Genomic DNA, 12864 nt, shown 5'->3' with positions numbered 1-12864 from the left:
TGTTTTACCTAACTTTGATAAATCTTTTGAAATTGAATGTGATTCTAGTGGGAGCTGTTTAGGAAAAAAGGTCAATCATGTTCTTTAGTGAAAACCTTAATGGAGCACAACTCAATTATCTAACTTATGACAAAGAGTTACCATCACTTGTGAGGGCTATGCAAGTTTGGCAACATTATTTGTGTCAAAAGAGTTTGTTATCCATACGGATCATGAAAGCTTAAAGCAAACAAAGCTAAATAGAAGAAGAGTTTGTTATCCATACATTTCATGAAAGCTTGAAGCTCCGTAAAATTCAAACAAAGCTAAATTGGAGGCATGCTAAATGGGTCGAATTCATTGAGACATTTCCTTATGTAATCCATTATAGAAAGGGAAAGGATAATGTGGTTGCAGATGCATTATGAAGAAGGTATGCTTTATTTCTTTCCCTTACTGCCAAAATTCTTGATTTTAAATACATGATTGAATTATACAAAGTTGAGAAATCTGAATTTTATGATGTGATATGCAATGTTTAGAAGGGTAACATGTACAAGATCATATTGTGTTCGATGTGCTTGTTAGGAAGAGTAAACTTTGTATTCCTAAGTGTTCTATTTGAGAGTTACTTGTGAAGAGGCTCATGGGGAGGACTTATGGGACATTTTGGAGGGGAGAACTTATGGGACATTTTGGAGAATTTTAAACCTATAGCAGATTGGGGAAACATTTTTATTGGCTTAAATGTAAGGAGACTAAGTCTAGACACAACCACATTGTTTTTACATAACACCACTCATTGTTCACCTTTTGAGGTTGGGTATGGATTTAATCCTTTAACTCCTTTAGATTTATCGCCTTTGCCACCTAATATGTTTGCTAATGATGCAACTTCTTCAAGAGCTGAATACATTAAAAAAAAATCACAAAAACAGAAAAGAAAGAATTGAAAATAAAAATAAAAAACTAGTCACTCGCAAGAACCGAGGAAGAAAGAAATTGATTTTTAAATAAGGTGATTGGGTTTGGGTTCACCTACGAAAGGAATAGAAGTCGTCCAATGTCCTGCCTTATCTCACAAACGCCGCCGCCCAACGTACAGAAGTCGGAGAGGACGTGAACTGGCACACTCTGGTGACAAAAAAGATATATCAGGACGTGTCAGAGGTAAATATTGGAGAGCACCAACGACACTTTGATAGCGAGTAGTATCCTCAGGCGAGAGCTTTTCACCACCATACAATAACAACTTCTCACTAGGAAGTATAGGTGTGAACACCTTTGGAGGTGAACATATTGGTTCTGGACAATAAATCTTGAATGTATTTATGTTGTGTCAGAACAAGTCCATTGGAAGTATGGCAAACCTCAATTCCAAGAAAATAACTCAAAGTGCCAAGATTCTTGACAACAAAATCATCCCGATGCTGTGTAATAAGTTTCTCAGTAGCCATAGAAGATGTCATCAACATAGATGAGGATATACATCTGAATGCCCGTCTTGTTAAAAATGAAAATAGGGACATCAACCTTTGAAGATGTAAAATCCAATTGTAATAGTTTTGAGCTAAAGCGAGAAAACCAGGCACGTGGAGCTTGTTTGAGGCCATAAAACTACTATTCCATCTTGTAGAGATAACCAGGATGTTGTATATCCACAAATCCAGGGGTCGCTTCATATAAACATATTCATTAAGAAAGTTATGAATAAAAGCATTTTGAATATCAATCTGTCGAATAGCCCAACAACGAGAAATAGCAAGAGATAATAAGAGCCGAATGGTAGTGGGCTTAGCAACTGGACTAAAGGTATCATCATAATCAACGTTATACTGTTGTTTAAACCCTTTAGCAACCAGGTGTGCTTTGTAGCGATCAATAGATCCATTGGGCTTTTGGATGAGTTTGAAAACTCATTTGCAATCAATAACGTTAAGGTCAATACGAGAAGAAACTAAATGTCATGTCTTATTTTTTAGAAGGGCCAGAAATTCATCATTCATTGCCTGATGCCAGACGGGATGCTCCATAGCAATAATATGTGAAGTAGGTTTAGAGGCAGAAAATCAAGCCACAAAAATATGTTATTGTTCCATCTATACACCTTGAGTTGCTTGATATTGTGCTTCATTCGAGTACCATATGGATGGGTAGTAGGTGGAGGATCTAAAATTGAGGGGATAGTCGTACCAGCCGTTGCAAGGGGAGCAATCGGTGCTACAACAGTCGGTCTACCAGCAACTGAGGATCCGACCGGGCATTGCGCAATATCATCTATTGGCGGAGGATCCGAGGCCCCAATCATTGGCAGAACAACCGATGTCAATTTGCGCGACAGCGACGTAGAGGATTGCGACGGCAATCCCGGAGCTAATGTAAGCACCAGATTTTCTGCATTCAAAGAGTTAGTAGGCACACATATATGCATATGATCATTCTCCAAATTAGTACTGCTGTTACCCAAATGAAAGGTGCACAAATTAGGGGTATTGTGCGTCGGCGGCAGGGTTGGGGAAGAACTGAGTGAGGCTTTTTTGAATGAAAAAACATTCGCGTCTCTAGAAATATAGACACGACCAGAATTGGTGTCAAGACACTTATACCCTTTATGTAAAGAATTGTAGCCTAGAAAGACACATTCCTTGGATCGAAAAAAGAGCTTTTGTTTGTTATAAGGGTGAAGATGAGGCCAACAAGCACACCCAAAAACTTTGACAAGCAATAATTTGGTGAGGTAAGAAAAAGACGCTCTAAGGGGCATTTGTTATTGATGAAACGAGTAGGGAAACGATTGATGAGATATGTGACTGTAAGAAACGCGTCATCCCAAAATTTAATAGGTACATTAGCATGAGCTAGAATGGCTAGACAAGTTTCAACAGTATGATGGTGCTTGCGTTCAACAGACCCATTTTGTTGATGCGTGTGAGGGCACGAAACACGATGAGAAATTCCAAGGAAACAAAAGAATGTGTTATGAATTTTTTGATATTCCCCACCCCAATCAGACTGGACACACTTGATTTTAGTATCTTGGAGGTGATCAACATGAGCTTGGAACTGCAAAAGTATATGAGGAGCTTTTGTACAATAATGCATCAAATAGATGCACAAAAATTTACTGAAATCATCAATGAAACTGATATAATATTTATAGTCCCCCAACCGATGGAGGTGTTGGACCCCAAACATAAATAAATAAATAAAAAAAAATCAATTTTAAAGGTGACGAAGACCTATGAAAAGAACTAGTGTATGATAACTTATGACTTTTTTGCTAACTGATACACATTACAAATTGGCAAAGGTGACTCACTACCACATGAAATATTATTGAGACGCAAAATTGACTTTACTACTTGAGATGAAAGATGTCCAAGACATGCATTTCATTAGGTGTGAGTAGTAAATTTGCTCACTAAGGCATACTTGAGATCATCGACATCAGATGGCTTAATAGAATAGAAACTAGACTCACACCTCCCGTATAGAAGACTTTTCTTCGATTGTCGATCTTTAATAGAAAAATGCCAAGGATGGTATTCAAAGAATACGTCATTATCACGAGAAAATTTATTGACGGAAAGAAGATGTTTGAAAATTTCAGGCACATGCAAAAGGACGAGCAGTAGTATTAAGTGAAGAATGACCCGTATGCAAAATACGCAAACCTGCTTCATTGCTAACTTCAACTTGTTCACCTCCATGATAGCATTCACTCACAGAGAGACGATCCAGGTCACTAATGATATGATTAGTGGTGTTTGTGTTGTTGTACCAATTTGGATCAATCTTGTAAGAGGAAGTAGCCACTAGTGCCGTAGAAGGAGGTTCATCTTGATAGGACTCATCCATCCTATGCAAGTAGCGAACGACAGTATGTCTCACTTTGCCACAGATCTGGCAGGAAGGACGAGCAGAAGGGTCACGACGATCATCAGCAAAACGAGAGGGCGTGCCACCTCGAGAACGGTCGCGACCACGATCCCTACGCCCACGATTCATCTGCTGACCACCACGATCGGCATAATTGACCGAAGATCAAGAATTTAACTACAGTTCAACCTGGTGTTGTAGCTAGCAAGCTTCGAACGCCATTAGATGTGCAGACACATCATCAAGTGTGAGGGCTTTCACTCTTGGTATTTATCGAGGTGACGAAGGGATTATAGTCAGCGCTAAGACCAACGAGGAGATACGCAATCACGTCATCATCCCGCAAGATAGAGCCGACGGCGGCCAGCTTGGTTGCTAGCCCTTTGATCTTGTGAAAATAATCTGCAGCGAGATCATATTTCTTGGACGTGGCGAGCTCAACACGAATCTGAACTGTGCGAGCACTAGTTGACGACGAAAACATCCGTTGAAGGGTATCCCACGCCTCCTTGGCCGTAGCAGCGACAACCACATGGCGAATAATCTCCTCAGACATGGAGGAAAGAAGGCCCCTATGTGTTGAGAAATAAACTTAAATGTAGGAGAGAGAAAAAAAAAAAGAAATTATGAATTTTGTTTGTTTGTTTTAAATTCAGTAAAAAAGACTACTTAATTTTAGAGAAATGGCTTATAGGAGAGAGAAAAGTGATGGGGAGCCTATAAAAAGGGCTTTACCTATGTTGTAACAGGCATAGACAAAAGAACTTGTTAAGTTAGTGTGTAATACAAAAAAAAAAAAACTTTTGAATACTTCTTTGTCTCCTTGTCTCTCTCCCCTTTCGACACCCTCTTTAAAGTTTCGTGAGAGTTATCTAAACGAGTTAGATTTTAAGCGAGTGTTATTTTCTCTCAAGTTGGTATCAAAGCGGCTTTGTTTTTCTACAAATTGGTATCAAAGCAATCTATTTTCTACAAATTGGTATCAGAGTAATCTATTTTCTACAAATTGGTATCAGAACCGATTGTGAACATGATGGGACAAATGTCGCTTCCACGATTAACGAAGACGAACTACGAGAATTGGAGCATCCAAATGAAAGCTCTTCTCGGTTCGCAAGACGCATGGGAGGTGGTCGAAGACGGTTTCAAAGAACCGATTGATAACATGGGTTATACGGTGGCGCAAAACAAGGCGTTAAAGAAATTATGATCAAAGGATAAAGCAGCATTATACATGCTGTTCCGGGCTGTTGACGAGTCGGGCTTTGAGAAGATTGCAAGGGCAACTACTTCAAAAGAAGCATGAGACACTCTAGAAAAGGTGTTCAAAGAAATCAACCGAGTCAAGCAGGTGCGTCTAGAGACTCTGCGTGGCGAGTTAAAGAGAATGAAGATGAAGGAGTCAGAAAATGTATCTGACTATATTACATGTGTACAGACCATGGTGAATCAACTAAATCGAAACGGAGAAATGTTACCCGAGACGTGGGTTGTGGAGAAAATCTTGAGGTTGTTAACAGACAACTTTGAGAATGTCGTGTGTGCCATAGAAGAGTCGGAAGACCTAGCGAAGTTCACAGTCGATGAGCTTGCCGGTTCTCTTGAGGCACACGAGCAACGTAAGAAAAAGAAGGAGGAGCCACTCGATCAAGCGCTTCAGACGAAGGCATCGATAAAGGATGGAAAAATACTCTACTCACAGAATTTTTGAGGTAGAGATAGTGGAAGTCGCGGGAATGGTCAAGCCTCTCAAGGCAATAGTCACGAAGAAAACTACCAGGAGAAGAGACTATCGAGCCAAGAAATTTGGCGTGGAAGAGGACGTATTCAAGGGTGCGGTCAAGGATACAATTCCAACATCCAGTGCTTTAAATGTCAAAAATATGGTCATTATGCGAATAAATGTAACTTCGAAAAATGTTACAATTGAGGCAGAATCGGGCACGTTGCAAAAGCATGTCGAGCTTGAAAAAGGGTGGAAGGAACAACCAACCTAGCCGTGGAAGACGTAACAGATGAAGGTCTTCTTTTGATGGCTCAAGATTAAGAGAACATCAACAACGACACTCTGTGGTACCTCGACTCAGGGGCAAGCAATCATATGTGCGGTCACGAGCACCTATTCAAAGAAATGCAAAAGATTGAAGATGGTCATGTGTCATTTGGAGATGCATCGAAGGTGGAAGTCAAAGGCCAAGGTACGATACACTTCTTGCAAAAGAATGGTGTGATGGGGTCAATCCAAGATGTCTATTACATACCAGACCTCAAAACCAACATATTGAGTATGGGGCAACTCATAGAGAAAGGTTACTCGATGTTCCTAAAGGACTGCCTGCTACACATGAGGGATAAGAAAGAGCGTTTGGTTGCTCGAGTCGAGATAGGAAGAAATTGAATGTTCAAATTGAACTTAAGAAGCATACGAGAAAAGTGTTTGAGAGTTGATATAGAAGACAAGGCATCACTCTGGCATCTCCGTTTTGGTCACCTACATCATGGCAGCCTAAAAGAGTTAGCAAAGAAGAATATGGTACATGGGCTACCAAACATAGACTTTGAAGGAAAATTTTGTGAAGAATGCATGCTCAACAAGCATGCGAGAATCTCAATTCAAAAGAAGGTTGAATTTTGGGCTAAACAACCCCTCGAGTTGATCCATATAGATATATATGGATCAATTAACCTCGAGTATTTCAGTGGAAAGAGATATTTTATTTCCTTTATCGATGATTACTCATGAAAAACTTGGGCTTATTTTCTGAAAGGATAATCTGAGGCGTTTGAGGTATTTAAAAAGTTCAAGGTAATGGTGGAGAAGGAAACTGGTAGACACATCAAAGTTGTACGATCCGATAGAAGTGGCGAGTATACGTCGACGGCTTTCATGGAGTACTGCGAGGAGCAAGGCATAAGGCGATTTCTAACCGCACCGTACACCCCTCAACAAAATGGTGTGACCGAGAGAAAGAACTGAACCATTCTTGACATGGTCCGCTCAATGCTTATTGCTAAAGGATGCCGAAGGAATTTTGGGTAGAAGCCGTGCAATGCGCCATCTATGTACAGAATCGATGTCCACATGCAAAGTTAGATGATCAAACACCACAAGAGGCTTGGAGCGAACAAAAGCCTACAATTTCTCATCTTAAGGTGTTCGATAGTGTGGTTTATGCTCACATACCGGACCAACAAAGAACGAAGCTCGAAGACAAAAGCAAAAAATATATTTTTATTGGATATGATGAGAAGACAAAAGGATACAAACTACTTGACCCTATCAGCAAGATGGTGATAATGAGTCGTGATGTACGAGTAAATGAAGCAAGCGAATGGGACTGGAACAATTCGATGGAAGTCAATATCGAAGTTGGAGAATCATCAGTCGCTGCACCAACAAGTGCACCAATAGACTCGGAAATTTTCAATGATGAAGATGAACCACGACAACCCAAAATGCGAAGTTTGCGAGATTTATATGACTCAACAGATGAGGTACACCTTGTATATCATCTGGCAGATGCTGAAAATATCTGCTTTGAAGAGGCGGTGCGAGACACGAATTGGTAAACTGCCATCGCAACAACACATGAGAAGTGATAGAATTACCAGAAGAACAAGCTTAGTTTGTCGCTCGAGGAAAAGAAAAGAAAACTGAAGAAACCACGACTGAGAACGAGAAAACAAAAACTGGGCAGGAGGAATCATTGAGCAGGAGCATTTAAGTTTATGGGGAAGTTTTGTTGAGAAATAAATTTAAATGTAGAGACGAAAAAAAAAAAGAAATTATGAATTTTTTTTTTTTGTTTTAAATTCAGAAAAAGAAAAAAAACTATTACATAATTTGAGAGAGAAATGGCTTTATGGGACAAAGAAAAGTGATAGGGGCAGTTATGGCTAAACTTAGCCTTATGAAAATCTATAAAAGGGCTTTACCTATTAAAAGGAAGAGAGAGAAAAGAACTTGTCTTAGTTAGTGTGTAATACAAAAAAAAAAATTCTTTGTCTCGTTGTCTCTCTCTCCTTTCGACTAACACCTCTCTAAAGTTTCATGAGAGTTATTTAAACGAGTTAGATTCAAAGTGAGTGTTTTTTTTTTTCTCTCAAGTTGGTATCGTAGAGGCTTTATTTTTCTACAAATTGGTATCAGAGTAATCTATTTTCTACACTATGGACCTGTTGATCCTAATCATACCCCGGATCATAGGCCGGACTAGAGATCAGGTTAGCACTAGCAATGGTTGAGGAAGGGACCAGCTTAGCAAGTGCGGCAATGGTGTCATCGAGGTAGCCCATAAGCTTCGTACTCCATACGTAGGGGAGGAGCTGGGCGCGCCATATGATGAAGTTTTTTTGGTAAGACGGATTGTGACAGCGTGGTGGAGAGGGATTGGGCCAAAGGTCGACGCCATGGTAGATGAGATCATGCTGGAGATGGTGAATGAGGAAGAGGAAGAAGATATAGTAGACATTGTTAATGAATAAATCTTGACTTTGATACCATGTTAGGTTGAATGACACTGTTGTTGGGTTTTATGTCCTAAAATTTATAGTTTGTAAACAAAAACATATTCTATTTTCAATAAAGTTATTATTGTTGTTTATTCCGTAAAGATTGTTAATGAATAAAGTGAGTTTTATGATCATTAATCTAAATCTAGTAAACTAAGAACACTCTGGCTATAGTATGATTACTTGAACTATATGTAGAGACATAAGAGTTGATCAAGTTCAAGTATATAGTCAAAATGATCTATAGTATAAGGATAAGATTGAGTACCTTATTCTGGGGACACTATGGATGCGGCCCACTTTTGTATATGATATAAATAATGTGATCACTAAAATTGTACATGTGGAGACATATAAGTGGGGGCGTCCTATGCAATGAGTATTGCATCAGATCGAACCATGAAGAAAATCACTCTCACTTTATAATGTCGTTTACTGTTGAGACTGATTTTCTTTTCATTCGATGACCTAGGTAACTCGATCTTAATCCTGAGCTAACAATGAACTCCTGTTTATTCGGAATTATCCTTAGATTTGCATGGGTGAGAGTGGCTCAAGTTCACCGACTCAATAGGCCTCCCATTTCAGGGGTAAGACTAGGTAAATAGCTGGGTACATGGGGTGCAAAATGAAATTCACTCCTACCCACTTTTAGGGATAGAAGAGAGGTAATTCCCTTAAGTACTAACTCCAGGTCTTGAACAAGGGGTCTCTCCCTCTCATTGGCGTGAGAGGGATTCAGTTTACTAGTTGGACCACAAACCAATTGTTCAGTAGAGGATCAGTGAGACATAAGAAACAAGAAGTAACTTCAAGGGTAAAACGGTAAATTTACCCAGCTCTAGTTATGAACAACCTGTGAAGATCGACTTACTAATCATGGTTATATCAAATGGACAGAAATATATCTATAGTGAGGGGAGTGCAACTACTATGCTATAGTGGAATGTTCTAGTAGTTAACGAATGTTGGTTAACAAGGTTAATGAGTTTAACCGGTTAATCTTGGATCGTTGGAGCCCATGATCTATAGGTCCATTAGATCCTTCTGCTATCTCATAACGGACTAAACCATAAAACAGTGTGACGAGTGAGTTCGAAGAGTTCGAATTAAAATTAGGGATAATGCGCTACATATATACGATATATTTAACCGCATTTTTGTTTTATTTACGAATTAAACATAAAGAGAGAATCTGAGATATTTAAATAAGATTTAAATATCTTAATCAAATCTGTGTCGAAATTAATTGAGATTGGCATTTGAATTACTATTAAATATTAATTAAATAGTTTAATTAATCATTTAATATTACTTTACTTTGAAATTAATAATTCAAATTGATTGTTGAATCAAAATGAAGAAAGTCAAAATGTTGACTTTATTTAATGGAAAAATCCATGTTAGTGAAACGTTGAGGTGTCAAAATTTGGTTTAACCAAACTTGCATGTTTGCCAAATAAACCCCACAAATTTGAGTGTAATTTTGTGTGTCAAAATTTGGCTAACTTAAGCATGCATGCTTGCCACATAATCCCAAACATTTGAGTGGAATTTTGAGTGTCAAAATTTGGTGATCTCAAATTTGCATGAACATCCAAATATGACTCTGTAAATAGAATGATCATGGTATGAAAGGTTGACTTTTGGAAAAAACCTTGAGAAAACCCTCTCACAAACTCTCTCTTCATATATACTAAATCCCTCCCAAGTTTACACTCACTGGATTTCACAATCCCGTTTAAGGCTGAAGAATAGTGGAGAAGACACTAGTGGTGGTTCAAAACCGGTTCGTGAGGAAAAAGAAACTTGAGCGACAAAAGGTTAGTATTCAAACTCATTGATGTACTTAGAGTGCCTAAGATCCAAATTGCTTCCGCATGTGTTATATTAACACCATCAAATGTCACCCTTTTAGCGGGACATAGTCCTAGGGGAGGGAGAGATGTCGGTCGAGGGAGAGGAAGAGGCAGAAGGAGTAGAGAAATTTTAGTACCAAAAAGAATTGAGAGAGAGGAGAAGAGAGAGGAGTCAGTGGAGTAAAGCTTAAAATTCCAACCTTCTATGGGAGATCTGATCTAGAGGAGTATTTGCAATATGAAAGCAAAATTGAGCATATTTTCGAGTGCAACAGTTTCACTAAAGAAGGAAAGAAAGTTGAAGCTTGATGTGTCTAAATTTTGTGTTTACACAATTATATGGTGGACATCTTCGAAATCAAAGTGGTGGAGAAATTATAAACAACCAATTGAAACGTGGGAAGAATTGAAGACATTAATGAGAAAAATGTACATTTCTAAGAATTATTCTCGAGTACTCAAGCAAAAACTCTATACTTTGCAACAGAGACCAAAAGTGTTGAAGATTATTATAAAGAAATGGAGGCCCTTATGAATAGAGCATGCATTGAGGAAGACAAAGAAGATACAACGGTTAGATTTCTTGGTGGGTTAAACCTATAACTTGCTCATCAAGTGGATATGCAAGTGTACTTTGATATGCAAGAATTGTTACACCAAGTAGCTAGATTGGGAGAAGGAGAACTCCAAAAGATATGTTGTTTCTAAGTCTACTACTTTCAACCCTTGGAAAAATAATCAAATACTGAAAAGATAATGCAAATACTAAAAAAATAGATTTCAGAGGCAAGTATGAACTTGACAAAAAGAACAAAGCTGAAACCTCCAAGGATAAAGAAAAAGTGGATGAATACAAGGAGGTTCGAGAAAACAATAGAGACATAAAATGTTGAAAATGTCAACGAATTGGTCACATTAGTCACGATTGTCCAAATAAAGAGAGTCATGATCATCAAGAATGGACAAATTGTCATAGATAGTGAGGAAAGTGACCAAGATGAGCTAGTTGAAGAAGAAGTCGAGGAGAATGAGAAATTGGAAGATGGGAGTCATTTAGCACTTATTACGAGAAGACTTCTTAAAACTCAAGTTATAGAAAACGATGTTGATGATAAAAAAGACAACCTATTTCTCGCCGATCATTTAATGAATTGACCTATTTCACACAAACTTAGAGATTCTCTCGTGACATACTATCCTCTCCCTCTTTCCCAATGAATTGATCTTTCAACATCTAATGGTAATGGAACTTCAACCGAGTTATGTTGTCCTCTTCTTTGCTGTCTTGAATATATTACTTAATTTTCTATGATGGTTTGTAAAGCAGCCATGTATTTTAAATACACATATACTAAAAAAACAGTTTATGATCTTTCGTAGATCTCTTAAATGGATTTGAACTCCAAAAACAGCTCAAGACAAGTAAGGATTGACAGCTGATAATTACTCTTAAGTTTTAATTCTACCAGTCTCACTTCTCTCTTGCAAGCATAACTCTCACTCCTTTTTCGGTACGAGAAAACAGTAATTGTACATGAATGTTATGTGGTGAGAATGAAAGTACGTGTATCATGTATACTAGGCAGTGTTTATGAATAAATACATTATATGTTACGTCAAATTAATTAAACTAGTGTTTTGTTCATGTATATGTAAGTTCATAAGAATCACGAACTATTGAAAATATTCACTTCTTTTTACGTAAGATTTGACTGCATCATAGATTAACAAATGTCAAGTCCTTTAATTTAACCAATTTAGGAGTCGAAACCCTATTTTCAATTCGTTGGATTTGAATAAGCAAATGGTAATTCGTCGATTGAATCTAATTTACGAATCGAATCCCTATTTTCAACATTATTTGATTTAAACTTAGATATCACAGATGAATTATTGATAAACCATTTGATGGAGCCAATTTAAGAGCCAAAACCTAGTTGACAATGCTATTAGATTTATATTTAGAGAGGCATCATGAATGACATACCAATAATTTACATTATAAATATTGGAATTTTGTAAGCCCTGTTAGGCAGGAGTATTTGATGTTAGTGTATAAGTCTATAAGCAGGAGTATTTGTTATAGTGTATAAGTCTACAAATATTTGAATTTTATTTTTTTTTTGTTTTGTATAAACCTATAAATATTGGAATATTGAAATATTTGTAACTATTTAAGCAAGTTATTGGAATTTTGTTAGTATATAAGCCTATAAATATTAACGATGCATGGCTGCCGCCGTGTAACGGCACAAGCCCACCGCTAGCAAATATTGTATTCTATGGACTTTTTCTTTTTGCTTCCCCTCAACATTTTTAAAACGAGTCTGCTCAAAAAAAGTTTCAACACCCTTATAAATAAAGGATGTTTCGTTCTCCTCTCCTATCAATATGGAATTGTGGGATCTCACACCCTGTCTCCTTCAGTCTTCCAGGGTTCATCAATTCCACGTTTGTCCATCATTGCAAATTAATTGCTTTGTCAATTTCACTATCCTTTAGAAATTCGGTGGAAATGCGGTAAAAAACAACGCATAGTTTCGAATTTCAATTTGAAATCCATCAATTAGACGTACGTCCGCCCTACATTCCTAATTGCATTCTTAACTCTTCATATGTTCTCATATTTGATACC

General features: G+C 37.8%; 1 non-coding gene across 1 annotated transcript; it reads right to left on the bottom strand.

The window, feature by feature from the left end:
- Positions 1–4066: 4066 nt before the first annotated feature.
- LOC111480146 lies at positions 4067–4207 on the bottom strand. The gene has a single exon (XR_002717762.1). It is a non-coding gene; the product is annotated as a small nucleolar RNA Z247 (small nucleolar RNA).
- Positions 4208–12864: the final 8657 nt, after the last annotated feature.

Source organism: Cucurbita maxima, unplaced genomic scaffold, assembly GCF_002738345.1.
Source record: "Cucurbita maxima cultivar Rimu unplaced genomic scaffold, Cmax_1.0 Cma_Scf00005, whole genome shotgun sequence".
In the NCBI taxonomy this organism is placed as follows: Eukaryota; Viridiplantae; Streptophyta; class Magnoliopsida; order Cucurbitales; family Cucurbitaceae; genus Cucurbita; species Cucurbita maxima.
This window is presented reverse-complemented; position numbering and strand designations above follow the sequence as displayed.